The sequence below is a fragment of the Topomyia yanbarensis genome, chromosome 3, assembly GCF_030247195.1.
Source record: "Topomyia yanbarensis strain Yona2022 chromosome 3, ASM3024719v1, whole genome shotgun sequence".
In the NCBI taxonomy this organism is placed as follows: domain Eukaryota; kingdom Metazoa; phylum Arthropoda; class Insecta; order Diptera; family Culicidae; genus Topomyia; species Topomyia yanbarensis.
The window spans coordinates 156,894,058-156,912,252 of NC_080672.1; the positions used below are offsets into that span (position 1 = coordinate 156,894,058).

General features: G+C 37.1%; 1 protein-coding gene and 1 long non-coding RNA gene across 11 annotated transcripts in view; both read left to right on the plus strand.

Annotated features, from left to right (window-relative positions):
• Positions 1–18,195, plus strand: part of LOC131692345 (uncharacterized) — a 312,974-nt gene that overhangs the window by 61,362 nt on the left and 233,417 nt on the right. The gene's annotated exons all lie outside the window — the stretch shown is intronic.
• On the plus strand, positions 5,893–9,369 carry LOC131692348 (uncharacterized). The gene is made up of 3 exons (XR_009305967.1): positions 5,893–6,045; positions 6,507–6,631; positions 9,244–9,369. It is a non-coding gene; the product is annotated as an uncharacterized LOC131692348 (long non-coding RNA).

Here is an 18,195-nt window from a genome sequence, read left to right on the forward strand (position 1 = left end):
ATTTTTTGAAAGGGCCTATGGCCGGAAATCCAAATTCCGTAGTCCTAGAATAATAGATTTTTCCATTCCTTAAAACGACAGCAAGCGGCGTATGTAGTATTTTTTTAGATATTCAGTTTTTTTCGCATCAGAATGGCGACCCTGAAAAAATCATCGTAATCGGCACGTAATTGGTTATCCATTTTAAGGCTCAAGTTACCTCAAGGCTTGGTAGTGTGGGTAAGAAAAATTGTGTCCAGCTTTGCCACCAGATTATCCATTTAAACCTTTTCAAAACTCTAAAAGAAGAATATCAGTCGATTTATTAGATCATCACGATTCAATTCATGCAAAATACCTGCTGGAAAAACCATCGAATTAACTGAATGGTGCTATTGAAAAAGCAGCTGTGGTTTTTTTCATTGCGCAGTTGTGTTGCGTACTCCAGTATGGTGTGGTAGTGTGACAAAAAATCACAACCACTTTTTCAAAAGCACCATTTAGCGAAACCGATAGTTTTTCCAGCAGCTATTTTGTATGATTTGAATCGTTGTGATCTAATAAATCGGATAATGGATAATCTGGTGGCAAAGCTGAACACAATTTTTCCTACCCATACTACCCAGCGTTCAAATCTAACACATGTTAAAAAAACCTGTTTTAATCCACCTAGCGGTGCAATTGTGACTCTCTCATTTCTCTAAACTATGGCACGGAGGCTTTTTATGTTCAACATAATTGTGGAAATGTCCATTACATTCTTAGTACACTTTGCACTTACACACAATGGCATGCCAGCCACGAACTTGATGAGCTACGTGTCGACGGTGAAACACTTGAAACAAAAAAATATCATACTCCATTAGCCTAATCAGCATTAGATCAATGTTATCTGCTTGCTAACTCATTTTGTCATGCGGGGATGGGTATTTGAGGAGGGCGAAAGTCCCATGAACGAACGACTCCCCAGCTTAAATTGGTATGCTTTGTAATATAGTGGTGGTTTAAAGATGATGGGGTTGAAAGGGAGGGGTATGAGGTGGTGGTCTGAGGGGTGATTTAAGGAGATTTTTAAAGGAGGGGAGTGAACAGTAGAGGGGGGTGTAACCCCTCTCCGTAAACCATCAACTACGCCCCTGTTAAAATCCAGAAACTTTATGCGAGTCGAAAAAAAAATTTGGCCCTCCGTGCCGGGATTAGGTTGACGTTTTTCAGAGTGATTGCATAACCTTTCTATATGAGAAAGGCAAAAATGTGCCAAAATCCAAAAAAGTGAATCGTAGTCAAATTTTTCTTTCGAGTTTGCATCAAATCTCGACGTTTCATGCACCTTGAACACATTTAGCATCAAAAATAAAAATTCTATTTTTAATTTTTCCTATAGTTTATATGAGAAATTTCTGTGTGGCCGCACTCTGAAACCCGTAATTCCGGAACCAGAATTCCGAACGATCCAAAATTCAATAGTAGCCGATGGGAAGGTTGCACCTTTCATTTGAGACTAAGTTTGGGCAAATCGGTCCAGCCATCTCTGAGAAAAATGAGTGACATTATTTGACACATACGCACATACATACACACACACATACACACACACATACACACACATACACACACATACACACACATACATACACACCTACACACACACATACAGACTTTTTCCGATCTCGACGAACTGAGTCGAATGGGATATGACACTCGGCCCTCCGGGCCGGGATTAGGTTGACGTTTTTCAGAGTGATTGCATAACCTTTCTATATGAGAAAGGCAAAAAGGTAACTTGAGCCTTAAGGCGGAAAACGACACGGCCAATTATATCAGTAGGGGAAAGTAATCGGTTGCTGGCACTGGTCGGTAATCGGCACCCCGACGTAACTTTTGACAGAAAGCAGATATGGTCATTCTGATAAATATTATTTGTTTGTTACATTAGCAGGTTCTTTTTGTGCCGGTTGCCAAAGCAAACAAACTCATATGTGCTATTCTACAAACAAAATATTTTTTGAGCAAGTGAAAATCTTATCAAAAGTTTTTATCATTTGCTTAGTGTTATAAAAAAAAGTAGCTAAATCGAACGAAAAAGTATGCGCATTGAATATTTGCGAAGTGAATTCATTCTATTTTGCGATTCAACATTGAATATCATCCAACAACATTTTTTTGCAGTTTCAAAAAGGCTAATAAAATTGGTTGTCGGCATCCCAACATGGTCGGTTTTCGGCACTCCATTTTTTGTGGCAACTGCTTAAATCTCTACAACCCAATCAATATGAATACTTTCGGAACGGGCTTGACGAGCAGATACCAGTGGTAGATTTTTGACATCTTTTTGAAAATCGAGCTGGCGACTTCCGGTTTGTCGGAATGCTCTATATCCCAATCAGTATGGTTATTTTCGACAAAATTTCTATGAGTCGATGCCAAAAAATCGATGTCTGATACCATTTCGAAATCCAAGTCGGCGACATTTCTATTCTAGAAGTACTCATATTGGAGGTTTTGAGATTTGCCGAGTTCTTTCAGAGTGAACTGGAGAGATTTAGTACCTGCTATGATCTAAACAGAATGGCTTTAAACCCGAGTAAATGTTCAATCGTTACGTTCATACGTAAATGCCATCCGATTCAGTTTAACTACCATTTCTTCGACTCGAGCATTCCTAGACACTCTCACGTCAAGGATCTCGGACTCATAATGGATTCGGTACTAACGTTCAAACCACATACATCATTCATTATAGATAAGGCATCAAGACAGCTTGGGTTCATCTTACGAATAGCGAATAATTTCAGGGGCATATACTATTCAAAATCATGCTATTGCGCGCTGGTTCGCTGAGCACTAGAATATTGTTCTGCTGTTTGGAATCCGTACTACCAGAACGGCGTGACAGAATCGAGGCCATCCAAACGCCGGTTCATACGCTTTGCACTAATAATTTGATTAGTATTTCGCACTTTCTTAAGAGAATTTAGGTTACACTGCTTTTTGAGTATATTTTATATTTCAGTTTCATCGCCTTATACGATTACTTGCAAGCATTTTCTTAAACCTATATCCACTTTTTATTTTTGTGTTGAACCAGCAAATAACACAATGTTTTGCTTTTGTGAAAATAAAACGTTAAATATTTGAACTACAAGTTCAAGTATCATTCTTTAATTTTGGCGTAAAGTAGCCCCCGTGGCGTAAAGTAACCCCCGATGACAGTACGTATTAGTATATGCAGTAAATAATAGTTTCCATATTAAAGGCTTAATTTTTTGCCTCTCATATAGAAAGATTATGCATACACTCTGAAAATCGTTTACCTATTTCCGACCAAATTATTTTTTAATTGACATAAGGTTTCTGGAATTTAACAGGGGCGTAGCTAGAGGTGTAAAGAGAGAGGTACCCCCCATTAAGCCATCATAGATCACCTCTCATTAATCGCCCCCCCCCCCAGATTACCACCTAATCCATCCCTCATATCCCCCCCCCCCTTTCCCACTCAACAACATCATCTTTAAACCACCACTATATCACCACCCGATCAGAATGAAATAACAAGATTATAACAGAACACAATTTTTGTAACATATTGTGTTATAAATTAGGTCTCGTTAGTAGTTAAAATAACAGAAATTTATAACAAGTAATAATGCGAGATATAATTTTGAAATATTTCTGTTATGTGTTTCTGATCGGGCAGGCATACCATATTAAGCTGGGAAGTGATTCATTTGTGGATTTTGTTAGGCTAATTGAAAATATATTTTTGTTTCAAGTGCTTCACCGTCGACACGTAGCCAATCGAGTTCGTGGCTGGTGAGCCATTGTTTTGTTACAACGGGTGTTCAATAAGAAATGAGAATGATTTCAATATCTTTCTGTATTTGAAGTAAAGAGCGTAATATTTTTCTCTCCAAGAGAATTGCTCTCTGGACTTCCCAGAAATGGGTAACATGTCTATTTTCGTTCGGGTGCATGATCATCGTGGAAAAAGCTTACTGTAGACTACTTTCGAGACGAAATCGTTCCCGTGACTATAATTTATCAGATCCTGGCATTTCTGAGCGTGAAGCGGATGGTAGCGGTCGTCCGGCGAAGATAATGACGAAGAAGAAACAGGAAGCATTGAAAACGAGAACGCAACGATTTTGCGTGACGCTGGCCGAAAATATCACTGCTCCCATACTTTGATTCACCGAACCCTCAAGATGGAGGACATCATCTAGCATAGTGTATAGCATAGCATAGCAAAAACGACCGCACTCATCATGGGTGGCTGATACAGTGAAATCTTTTTATACAACAGTATAGTTCACTGCACTGTATAGTTCACTGTCCTTACGATCGCTAAAGGGAAGGAAATGTTAGTTGAATACCTACTTCAAAAGATGCGATCTCCAATCTCCATAGGCATTACGGATGTTACAATTGGTTAGCAGGGAAGGAAAATGGGAGAAGGGTTTGCTGTGAATTATATAATATTCCACAAAATCGATAGTAAAAGTTAATTATAAATTAGATTACTCTCACCAAATTCACTTGGTTACTCTATAACAGGTGCTGGCTTCAGGAACCACCTTTTTCGGAGCATTACATTTAGATCGAATACCGACAATAAGGAATCTCAGATGAAGTTGAAGAAGGAATCGATGATAATCCGGGTGGATGGTCTGACTGCAAACCACAGACGGATACCGACGCTGACGTTTTCACTAAGCTGAGTATATTATTATTCAGACAGTTAAACACAACCGATTCGAAAGTACAAGAACATAGCACAGTTTTTAAATTTCCGCAACGCGAGAAAAAAAGCCGAAAATTGTAGAACCAAGAACTATTTTTGCGAAAAACGTGACAGATTCTTTCCAAAGAATCCCCAAAATAATTCCCCTCAAGATGGAGGACATCATCTGTCGGACAAAGACTCGGTACCCCGAGTGCACTCTTCTCGAGTGTCGTGAGACACTTGAGAAGAGTGCACTCGGGGTACCGTTCTGCCGTTCTTAAAGGAGCATCATGCGGAATTACGCCTTCTGGCCGGACAAGGCTTCTTCCCATTATGTCAAGAAGACGCTAGAATATCTTGAGCAAAAAAATGGGTGGGTGATGTCTAGGACATAACCGGAGTGTCGTGACTACTCGTTTGACTTGTAATTCAAATCGAATGATACTCAATGAAATATGTGGGAATGTTTCAAGTTATTCTTTACAATAATTATGGTGGTTCTGAAAAGAACCTTTGTTGTTGGCGTCTGCGTTGATGGGGGATGCGCTGGATTCAAAGCTCGTTGAGACATTCATTCATGAAATGAAAAAAATTCATATTTCCTTGCTTTGAAATATCAATGATAAAATCTCTCGAAACAACCATCGGAATTTTTTTCCTAGCGTACAGAAATGAATCATATTCTTAAAATTCTGCTTGTATCTCTTTCAAATGGCTAAATTTTACGCATTAAGTTCGATTCACCGGGCTCAGCGAAATTTTCCTGGGGATCCCGTTCGTTAATCTATTCAGTAAAACAATTTTATTACCGAGTTCTTCGCATTGAATACAGGTCAATAATTTTATATGATTTCAACAAGCAGATAATGTACTTGTATGACAGGTGGGAGTGTTTTGAAGTGGTTTTAGTGTAGGTAACAACATAAAATCAAGTATTGGACATTTTACAATGATTCTCCTTAACCCCGCAAAACCACGGGGTTGGCAGCAGAGGGTTCAGTTGTTTTGAAGAGATGACAGTTATTATATGATAACTTAAAATATAAATTTGTTCTATAAATTGCCGTGTTAACCTGAAAATTTGTTATTTCATTCATATAGGAACAATCATTGAAATTATGTCAATCTATGCTTTGCAAGATTTGAAATAACTTCGAAATGTGGTCACGACACCCCTGTTATGTCACATACATTACCAACCCATCCTTTCGTTGCAGATGGAAGGCCATCCTTTTGTGCGATAAATGAAAATATTTTCATCATTCGTTTTGGTGAAGCTTTCGCTTAGTGGCAGAGTTGCCACATTCACTGATTTTCTTGGAAGGATTTGCATGAATCTTCAGGTTTGTAGATTAGAAAAATATTTTCTTATAATTCACTGGTAAAAGTACAAAATTAACAAGCGCAAACTTGATACTAGTTAATAAAAGAAACTTTCTAATTAAATTCTTTTTCCATTTTGCATTCGTCCTAATAAGATACCCGATCAGAAACACATAACAGAAATATTTCAAAATTATATCTCGCATTATTACTTGTTATAAATTTCTGTTATTTTAACTACTAACGAGACCTAATTTATAACACAATATGTTACAAAAATTGTGTTCTGTTATAATCTTGTTATTTCATTCTGATCGGGTAACTATGGTGATACAAGACGAGAATCTTTTGAAACGACTCAAACCTTGCCGACGATTTGTTTTTACTGCGTACATACATATGAACATTCCCCTTTCGCAGCTCACACAGAATGAGTACGCTTTACATCAAGGCGTTCCTATTTATTAACTTCTCGTTGCAGATGGAAGGCCATCCTTTGTACGTTAAATGAAAATATTTTCATCATTTGTTTTGGTGTAGCTTTCGCTTAGTGGCAGAGTTGCCACATTCACTGATTTTCTTGGAAGGATTTGCATAAATCTTCAGGTTTGTAGTTTAGAAAAATATTTTCTTATGATTCACTGGTAAAAGTACAGAATTAACCTTCCCTAGGTGTTAACTTTTTGTTACGAATAAGGTGTTAGCGGGTCATATTGACCCCGATTTCGAACTTAGTTTTAAGGCACATTTTCAGCCAAATCTACATGAACTTGTACCCAAATTGTTTGTTGAAGTTTCAATTTTCAGTTTCTGGTGAATATTACTGTTTTTGACCAGGTTGGCCAGTGGGAATCGGTGCCGAATGGGGTCATGTTTGGCATAAAAAGATGCATGCAGAACCGTCATCAAAAATCACCGGTTTATTGACAGAATACTGATAATAAGTGCAAATAAAACAAAAATAAGAATGTATATATTAAATTTTATACATGGTACGACCGATCTGGGATGTTCCGGATTACAATTCCGATGCCGATTCCGGCAGTATAATAGTATTTCTTATACTATAGAACAAGCGACAAAGTGATCAATCATTGAAACTGATCCCAAAGTTTTGTAATATTCTTGAAAACTTATATAAAATCCCATCTAAAATGATAGTGATACTCTGATTCAAATACTTACTCTGGATTATACGTGAAAATTATTCGGAAGATCCGGAACATCCGTAAAACTGGCTAATTTATGAATCTAGAATTCTGAAGTTTTTTCGAAAACATTTGTTCACATTGCATTGGCATAAATTCGTAGTTCCGAGTGAAAAATTGACTATTGTTCACATAGTGACCATCCAGAAGATCCGAAACATTTGCTGAACTGGTCTATTCATAAAATTGGTCTTAGAACCTTACGTCTTAGGTGTTTTGTTTTTAGTGCTTCTCAAATTATCATTTGAATGAGTTCGTATTTATGACCTACACATGTTCTTCACGAACCTTGTCCTAGAGCTCTGAGGTATTATCGAAAACATATAAGGGTACACTGAAACCTCCATTTACGAACACTTTTTTTTACGACACTTTTTTTATTGAAAAAAATGATTTTCTTAGAATTTTGAGCTCCCTTGCACCTATAGTTGATATAGTGTACCTATAGTTGCAAGTCCCATAAGAAAGCAATGGGATTTGCAACAATAGGAACCGAAATTAGCGATTGCACCACTATTGGTACATGTGTTCCTATAGTGGTACAAGCAGTTTTGAATACATAAATTGGTTATTAAACCATCTTTATATTTTTCCTATGAAGTAGTGACTGAAAGCTTTCGTTTAATGTATTGACATTGCCCATAGGTCTATTCATCGATTTTATATCAAAAGTTTTCCTTAAGTATGCGACTATTGGTACATCCACCCTACTGCACTGTACGTACACAAACTTTTTTTAAGAACCTGGTGCGTAAAAAAAGATTTCGTTATTTCGAATTTAGTTCGTAAAAACAGTTACGTAAAAAAAGAGTTCGTAAATGGAGGTTTCAATGTACCCTTATATGTTTTCGATAATACCTCAGAGCTCTAGGACAAGGTTCGTGAAGAACATATGTAGGTCATAAATACGAACTCATTCAAATGAGAATTCGAGAAACACTAAAAACAAAACACCTAAGACGTAAGGTTCTAAGACCAATTGTATGAATGGACCAGTTCAGCAAATGTTCCGGTGCTTCTGGAAGGTCACTATGTGAACAATAGTCAATTTTGCACTCGGAACTACGAATTTATGCCAATGCAATGTGAACAAATGTTTTCGAAAAAACTTCAGAATTCTAGATTCATAAATTAGCCAGTTTTACGGATGTTCCGAATCTTCCGAATAATTTTCACGTATAACCCAGAGTAAGTATTTGAATCAGAGTATCACTATCATTTTAGATGGGATTTTATATAAGTTTTCAAGAATATTACAAAACTTTGGGATCAGTTTATATGATTGATCACTTTGTCGCTTGTTCAATAGTATATGAAATACTATTATACTGGCGGAATCGGCATCGGAATTGTAATCCGGAACATCCCAGATCGGTCGTATCATGTACAAATTTAATATATACATTCTCATTTTTGTTTTATTTGCATTTATTATTAGTATTCTGTCAATAAACCGGTGATTTTTGATGACGGTTCTGCATACATCTTTTTATGCCAAACATGACCCCATTCGGCACCGATTCCCACTGGCCAACCTGGTCAAAAACAGTAATATTCACCAGAAACTGAAAATTGAAACTTCAACAAACAATTTGGGTACAAGTTCATGTAGATTTGGCTGAAAATGTGCCTTAAAACTAAGTTCGAAATCGGGGTCAATATGACCCGCTAACACCTTATTCGTAACTTTTTTGTACAGCCCTTCAGGAATACCCGACAATTTTGAACTCAATTGAAAATCGTTGCGCTCCATGAAAGAGGAAAAGACAAGAAATTCCAAACTACTAGGTGCAAAACTAAAAAAGTTAGAGCATTTTGAAAGTTCATTTTGGGTCATATTGACCCCAACACCTAGGGAAGGTTAACAACCGAAAACTTAATACTAGTTAATAAAAGAAACTTTCTAATTAAATTCTTTTTCCATTTTGCATTCGTCCTAATAAGGACGGTTTGTAGATAACTATGGTGATACAAGACGATGCGTTCCTATTTATTAACTTTTCATTGCAGATGGAAGGCCATGCTTTTGTGCGTTAAATGAAAATATTTTCATCATTCGTTTTGGTGTAGCTTTCGCTTAGTGGCAGGGTTGCCACATTCACTGATTTTCTTGGAAGGAATGGCAAAAATCTTCGGGTTTGTAGATTCATTTGAAAAATATTTTCTTATATAATTATTTTTAATTATACAAATTAATAAAAGGAACTTTCTAATAAAATTCTTTTTCCATTTTTCTATTATATATTCATCCTAAGGACGGTTTGCATATAACTATGACAGAAATCCATCTACAATTAACAGCGCTAACGGAAAATAAGCACCACTAATTCTTTACAAGTATTTTGTTAGTCCTGAAAAGGACTGTTGGCAAAATTAGAGACGTGTGAATTTACTTATCTTCTTCGGGCAGCTTTTTTGGCAGGTTTGGCGGCCTTCTTTGGCTTTGGGGTCTTCGGCTTGTTCGCTGCAGCCTTCGATGTTTGGTGGCATTTTTAGTGGCAGTTGCTACCGCCTTTTCAGTGATTGCGTTTTATAGCCTTTGGCTTTTTGGCCTTCTCACCGCCACCACCTCCACCAACGTTTATCTTCTTCTCTCCGGTGGTAGCCGATTTGATTGGTCGTCCGATGCAGCTTCTCACGACCAACCAGGTCTGTTATGCACTGCGTCTTACACACGTCTGGCTTTGAGAAAAGCTGCGACACCCCTATTTATAGGTTTTACCATTAATGTTGATTCTCATTTAAAGTAGTTTTCGAACTATTTAAACAAGTTTTATATAGCAAACAACGTATCGGTAGCAAGCATTGAACGTTTTCCTTCCGATTTATGAAACAAGATTGGCAATCCGTTTAGTAGAATAAAAGTTATTAAGGTTCAAAATGTACGTAACGCTTTCGCTAATATGCACTACTATCGCTTTCTCGCTCGTTCTTGTGGCGTGCATGAGCCTTTCCTTTCCGTCCGGCTTCTAATGGCATAACCAAAACTAATATGCCGGTTTTCCCTCACCAATTGCTCTCGTCAAGCTACCCAATAAGAATAATCATTGGAACAAACATGTAGTGGACCTATATATAAACTTTTCATTATTTTATTGTTCGGTTGGTTGGTTGTGCGGGATGGGCTGAAAATTTTTACTTTTCCGAGTCGTTTTCGAAAGATTTTTCAAAACACTGTTTGTCCGTTGATAATGAATGTCCTACATATTCCAAAATTTAATACAACATTGGTACAAATGTTTTCGACAAAATGCCGAAGAAATTGATTAAATCCATTCAGTACAACAAAAGATATAAGCGTTCAAAATCTTACATCATTTTTCTTCTAAAATTTTGAAAAGGGGCCCCTATATTGAAAGGTAAGTCGTTAGTCACGACAAAAGCTACCGTACGTGCCGAAAGAAAGGAACCCGATGAACTTTTTTCGGCTCTCTGAGTGCCCTAGTGTACAAAAATAATTGGCGGGCCAAGGATACGAAGCAGTTGACCACCAGGATCCGGAATTGTATCCAGAGGATGGACGTCAGTGCTGCCCAGCGCTGTTGTGAGAGCATCCACATCAAAAAATATGAATTTTATCGTTGACGTAATTGAAAACATGACACAATTTACCAAACCGTAATTCACGAAATGACGAAACATTACCGTGTTCCGTTTAATTTTACATGAAACATATACTTTACATGCGCAATGACATAAAATTAAGCTTACTGCCATTCAGAACAAACGCCATATGAGGAGTAATATTACATGATTTACGAAATTCAATGTCATGTAAAATTAAAATCAAACGTAAAACTAAGTCATTTTTGATGCTCGTATATGTCAGGGTCGGGAGACGTAAATTTACACTATTTTTTATAGGTGTGTCACTACTAAGTTGCGTCGTACGGCTGACCAGGGCAACTTCTCTAATATTCATTGTTTTTAATAAAAAAATCCTGAAAACGCTTTTTTTTTATTTTTTAACTATATGACTGAAAAAATTCTCATTTTTATTGAACACCCGTTAGAGCATTAAATAGGTATGTGTAGGTGCAAAGTGTATTAAAAATGCAATAGATATTTCCACAATTATATTGAAAATAACCTGCGGTAGAATCATAGTTTGGAGAAACGAGAAAGGCACAATTGCACCACCAGGTGGATCAAAATAGTTTCTTTTTATTTTGAAGACTTAATTAAGAATATTAAAAAAACAAATCGTTGAATTATATTCGTTTATTTGGGAGGTATTAACGCGTAAAGTTGACCTATTTTTTCAGTTAGCATCTCGGGTTTCAAGAGAACTCCCGATTACCCCTAATAGGTTGGACTATTTTCAACCTCTAATCTAGTCTGGGTTTCAACAAATCGTCAATTTATTATGAATTAAAAAAATTTCAATGATAATCACAGACAGTGTTTGGTTTATTCCCAGCATATGGTCATCATATCCACCTATTATTAATTTTTCGGGCTACTTTTGAAGCAGAGAATATTGTTCAGCAAATGTGTTTCTATGAAAGCAATCAGCTTATCGAAAAAAATATTTGTAACATGAAACTTGTAAGCTGATTAGAATCTCAATTGCTAATTCGAGAGGAATGAAATTGTTATAAGCATAATTTATTTTACATCATTTTCCTTATTATAAATTCCACATGGTTTCTAGTGAGACTAGTTGTTGTTAACTATCTTTTCCTCGTTCATATCCATATTAATTTATGCCCAAGTAAATAATCTAACGCCTCAAACAGAAAGAGTTTTGATGGTTGTGACATAGTTTGTACAAACATATTTATAATTCGTATTCGATTGGTTTTATTATCTTTTGCAACCGTTTACATATACCTTTTTCGCCATCGCACTACTGTAATGCTCGCCAAAATTTGCAGGCTTTTGTATGAGAACATTGCTCACGTGCCGAAACGTGCCTGGGTCGTGCTGAATTCCTTTATTGACGTCATCGCGAATTATGTGTAGGGCGGTTTACGCCCTTTGACCTTATTAGCGAAGGTGCTGTTGGTTCGCGGGAAAAATAAATACTCATACTTCAGTGAAAAGACAATTTGAATAGAGTATCCTATTTTAGTTCATTCATTGAACAACGAAAAAAGATACTGTACTCAATGTTTCAATCATTCATAGAGTGATAAAATTATTAGGGTAAAAATTGGCTTTATACCCTATGCATCTTTATTGACTTGTTTTTCCAAGGTTTGCCAGCACAGACGGCTGCGATTGACGTTCGAATTTGCGAACAACCACGTCGTGCTACCATTCCGACGCTAACCCAATATAAACAATACACGTATACACATTAGGGAGGCAGTTATTCTTGCGATGTTGAAATTTTGTCCATCGCCGGTCAAAACATGAATCAAATTAACGAAAAAAGTGCAAAATTTGAGCAAAATTGGACCATGTCTTATAAAGTATTTATAAATTGTACGTAATGATTTGAAATAATGAATCATAATAGAACGGGAAAAAGTCAAAACATAATCGCAAACAAATCTTCCTGGAAGAGGGCCACAACGAAACGGTCGATGGATGCGTACATAGGTATATGATCATGATAACTCACATCGGATTATGTACTCTTTTACGAGTTCATATCAACCGCACGGACAGACGGGGGTAGCAGTGCAAAAGAAATAGGTTTCCTACAGACAGAAAGTAATATTCTTCGGAGCGAAGAAAATGCTCCTTTTGCTGCATGCAAAATAAATTGAACCCAGGAATAGTATGAAAGTAGTGGGTGTTATAATGGTGATGGGGATGACAAGGATGATAATGGTGATGACGACGATATCCGTGTCGATACGATTGTCAAGCATGACGGTTGCCGTTATTGGCACTAGTAGCTGGTAAATAGATATGCCAGATGGAAAGGATAGTTTCTTCAAGCATACTAGCTTACAGTCAGTTGCTTTGTCGTACCCAAGAATTGCAAAGCTTGCAAGGTTTACACAGAGCTCACCTCTGTCACATTAGACGTATACAAATATTTTATACTATTTTATCCTCTGTTATAAGAGTCACTTTCCTGAAGTCGGCTGGAATCCATTTTCTGGAGCTGATCCTCTTCAAGCCATTAAGATATGTATCGTTAGTAGATGGGTTTGTATACAGGCGGTTCTTGATTACATTCATGAAGAATACTTCATTACATTTGTGATCACTCGAGAATATCGGATACAGATGGGGAGACTATTTTCGAGTTGCTAATCAACGTTCGTACAGTACACTGAGCTTGTCTTAATCCTTGTGGCAATTCGTCACTATACATTCATTCCTACTCCATCAGGCACCAGTAACCGAGCGTGTTGATGAGATCCGAAACCAATTGACTGTATCGCACTGTCGAGAACAGATGCATCTAAATCTCAACCATTTCACATCAGAGGAAAGGCTCATTCACTGATCACTACATATGAAACAATAGCAGCTCCAAGACCGGCTACGGTATCCGAAACATCGTACATCATTTTCGTGCCACCCATCCACCACTCTAACCGGTCAAGCACGGAAATCCAATTAAATTCATTCCTTCTTTCCATTGGATTTGAATTGAACAATTTATCCTCATTAAATTTCCATCCAATCAGCTGCAAACGTGCTACTGTAAGCGTGTAATGAAAGAGTAAGCTTCGTTATGGTGTGTCCTGTTAAAGTGCTCAGGCGACTTGGTGTTCTCCCATTCGCAATGAAAGAGCGAACGAGAGGAAGAAAACAAGATATCGGAAACGACGACAGTGAAACCCCTTTCGACTTGGAGAAATCCGACGCGCTTCGAAAAGGGTAATTCTGCTTGTTTATTTCTCGTCATTTAATTTTCTTTCCTTGCAAATTCACGAGGATTGTGGCTGGAAGCAGATTGGATTGCTATTGTGCAATATACGCAGTTGAATAACGTGGCAGGCTAGGGAGATTTTACTATCCCGCAATGTAGAACTATAACTAGAAACAGTAAGTGGTGTCATCTTTGTTGTTCGATATCCTTCATTCCTCCAAGCATACGTTACGTTCAAACAAGAATAATTTGGCGCAAAATTATATTCGACCCCCGTAGAACTGCCTTATCTGCCAACTGCTTTTATATCTCTCGCATACTTATTGAAATGGTCCTATATGCAAATATAGAGCCTCTCTTTGTTTACATACTCTTGCGATTATTGCGGCTTAGCCATTGATTTTAGACTAATATTCCAGTGCAGTTAAGCAGTAAATGCACATGCGACCGCGTTATTAGCGGAAGAGAAAGTAAACAAAGAGAGGCTCTCATTTGCACATAGGACCTTTTCAAAAAGTTTGCTTGATCTAACGTCCTCCGAGAGATGTTGCTCGGTAAAGAATGTTTCTACAATGTTGTGACGCATTCAGCTCAAGCGAATTATGTACGATTGCACGTTTAGCAAATAAAACATGAACAAAAAATCAAGCAAAAGAACGATTTTCTTGTTTATTTTTTACATTTCTTACAAAAGACATAGGTATATAGGGTTTGCTCAAACTTTGCAAATTGTCTCCTAGGCCTGGATGGCCGAGTTTCATATATCAATCGACTCAGCTCAACAAATTGAGACTATATAAGATTTTATGATCACCGCAACATATTTATTTCGTAGACTTGTTAACTTTCCTCGATGAAAATGAAACAGCATTTTTCTTCATTTATCCACGTTTCGTCTCGTAACGTTGTTCTTCAGCCATCGCACAGAGGAGTAACTGGGGCCGAATCCTGGCCAAAACTATTTATTGCTGCTATTGCTGTTATTATGCCTTAATATGAACTAAAAATAGAAAATAACTGGTTTTTGGGACTATTGGGCATCTATCCACCTACCAGCGCAGGGGTCAATTTTCTAGATCCTTCCGAATACTAGTATTTTCGAGGTGATCTTTGTGAATACATTTGTTTTTCCCGCTGCATGAATAGTTGGTCAGTGGAAAAGGAAGAAGAAAAGGGATGCCTGTGCTCATATTCATAAAGATTCACTTTGCCAAACATAGTATTTGCCCTACAGCATTTTGGTGTACCTCAAATTAGTAAAAATATCAATATTTTCAAATCGCTTGGAATTTGCGGATCGGAAAAGATCGGAAGAGATTGAATGTTATTTGAATAACCGGAATCTTGTTTTGTAATGTTGTTTCAGCAACTTTGTCGGATCTTGCCGTATAATGTAACTTTTTTGTCATTCAAATTTGGAATAAATTGTTTAAAAAGGGTGTTTTTAAAGCTGGTCCAATACACAGCAACATTACTATTTTCGGTTATTTTTAAGCGGAGGTTATACAAATAGTTGTGTTCAATTACGTTTGTTATAATATTGTCTTATTTAATACAGTCATCATCATTTGAAAGCGATGTTTCGGGATATATAATAAAAAATGATTAAAAACCCTTAAAATATTACTATTTTCCATCCATGCAAAAATTCTTTAGCAATTTTTCGCATACTCGTTATTTTGCCACAACATTCAGTATGCTTTTAGGTATTTAAAAAAAAAAAAAAACTAAATAAAAAATCGAAATTTTTTTTTTTGGTTATTGGCCAAGAATTTGTTCTAGTTACTCCTCTGTGCATCGTCGGACGCATAAGCTTATATCACATATCTTCCATTCGCTCGTACTATCTCTCACTCTTCACCGCTAGGCGGACGATCACTCCTCAACTGTGATCGTCCGCCTAGCTGTTTCATTTTCACCGAGAAAAGTCAACAAGTCCACGAAAAAAAATTGAGTTAATGTCTGTACGTGTGTCTGTATGCATGTACAGTAATGTCATTTAATTATTTCAGGAATTGTTGAGCCGTGAAGCTATTTTAAGATTCATTATCTTACACTTACAAATGGTAGAAACAATTCAAAGAAGATAATTGATGCTTCTACCTATTCTGTGTTAAGGGGTAGAATTTTTAAAAGCCCCAATTTTTTATTGGTCTAAAATATGCTATAGGGTCTTGAAAATGATATACCGAAGAATCATAGGCGACAAATGTTTAAATTTTCAATTCTGCTCCAACGTATGTGTAGTACACATTGTGTACCCCGAGCGCAAAAACTTTAACTGCGTTTTTCTCGAAACCACTTTTTTGAGCTGCCCGGAAATGTAACTCGAACAAACGATTTTTGATCGTTTTGAAATTTTTACAGCATATTCAAAATTGATTTCTCTAGCGACGTACAACAATTTTGTATCGATTTTTATGACATTTTCAGCGTGTTTTTACTAAAATGACCACCATTTCACGAAAAAACAATTTACCGAAAGAAATCCTACATACTTTGTTTGCTATTGTTATAAGGAATTGAAAAAGCTCCAGGTTAAAAATTACGGCAGCTATGTTTCCGGCTGTGAAACTTTTCTAAAAGGAGACATTTACGGAAAAATGCTGCATGACCGCCATCTTGTGACAAAATTACTGGAAAAGGCTATTGGTCTAGAAACAATTAGTAAGATGCATTTTGAAGGAAATCGATCAAAGAATCTTAGACTTTTAAGATTTAGACTTTTGTTGTGATTAGCGTCTGATTTGATGATGGAGTTGTGTTGACTTTGCTCGACAATAGAGTAAATCTCGGTTATTGCTGCGATAGTGGTAATAACGGAGTTAGTTCGTTGAGTGGGGAGCTTGATGGCAAGATATCGAGTTCAATTCCTGATCAATCTAGGATGTTCCCGGATACGAATATCCCTTGATTGCCTTGGGTTAGTGGTAGTTAACTTTCAATAAAGGGGCCAGATGTGGATGATATAACTTGACCGGGCTCTGCACTGCTACTAGGCTCGTCACTTCTCACCCTAGCAGGTGGTGGTACCGATGTCTTGGTCAGGCGGGAGGATCTTACAGAGTATTATCGGAAATGGAAGCTATTGGGTTCAATTCCCGATTCTATCAAGTATCTTCCCGGAATGGAAATTTTCTTGATGGACCCTGGTTGTTGGTGAAATATTCAACATGTATCTGGTTACGTTCATTTGATGGAAAGGCTATGTCTGCAAACTGGTTTTGTTATGAATCAAAATATTAATTATCTTTTAGATAAATCGTTCAGCTCTCACCTTTGTGGAATTATGAGGCGGGACCATCATCATCATCTAGAAAAATAGTGATTTTTGATTACAGTGTTGCCAAATATGCAATATTTCCAGTCTAAAACAAAAGCTCGCAATACTCGTATTTTTTATTGAAAGTTAGTGTGCCATTGTGTTCTTCGGACAGTTTTACGCAGAAGACCAACATGTCCGTCGTCGTACTACCAGCGTCAGTAGGCGTCAGGTTCGTGAGATTGCGCAGGACTTCGAAATCGATCTACGCTTACAGAGCTCAACCGTAATAGCACCCCAAGAAGGCCTCCGCAACCTAAGCCGACATTCGGGTTTAAACAACACTAAAGTAGCCCTTTTCAGGGCGACTATTTTCTTCGCATAGTTGGTATTTTTTTGCAATGTCGCCCCGAATATGTACTAAAAAATCTATCGTCTAATGATTCGTTTTGCACTATACTAGTAAACTAGTGCCGCCACCGCATATTAAAATTAAAAATAATTCAAAAATAATTTCAAAGAGTGTTGCAGAGTGTTATAACCGGTTGACGACCTACACCTACTTCAATCATGTCATGACAGAAATCAACAGCATCCAACGATCGTTGAATTTAGCACAAACATCAAAGCTCTAGGGGCAGGTCACTCTAGAAATGTATAACAAATTTGCATCAAATTAGAAAAAATGCATTTAATTTCCATTTTTGCATCAACTTTGCACTCCCTCGCAGAAAAGTTTGTTTAACAAACGTCCTACGCTGATTCACTTTGTTCGACGTTTTGTTGAATGTAAGGGCTAGTTTTGTGTAGGGTTTTGACGTCTTACACGCAACGCAAAATATATTGCACGCAACGTAAAATACATTATGAATTTCTATTTTGATGGAAAGAAATGCATTTAATATAGCTGATTTTTAAAAAT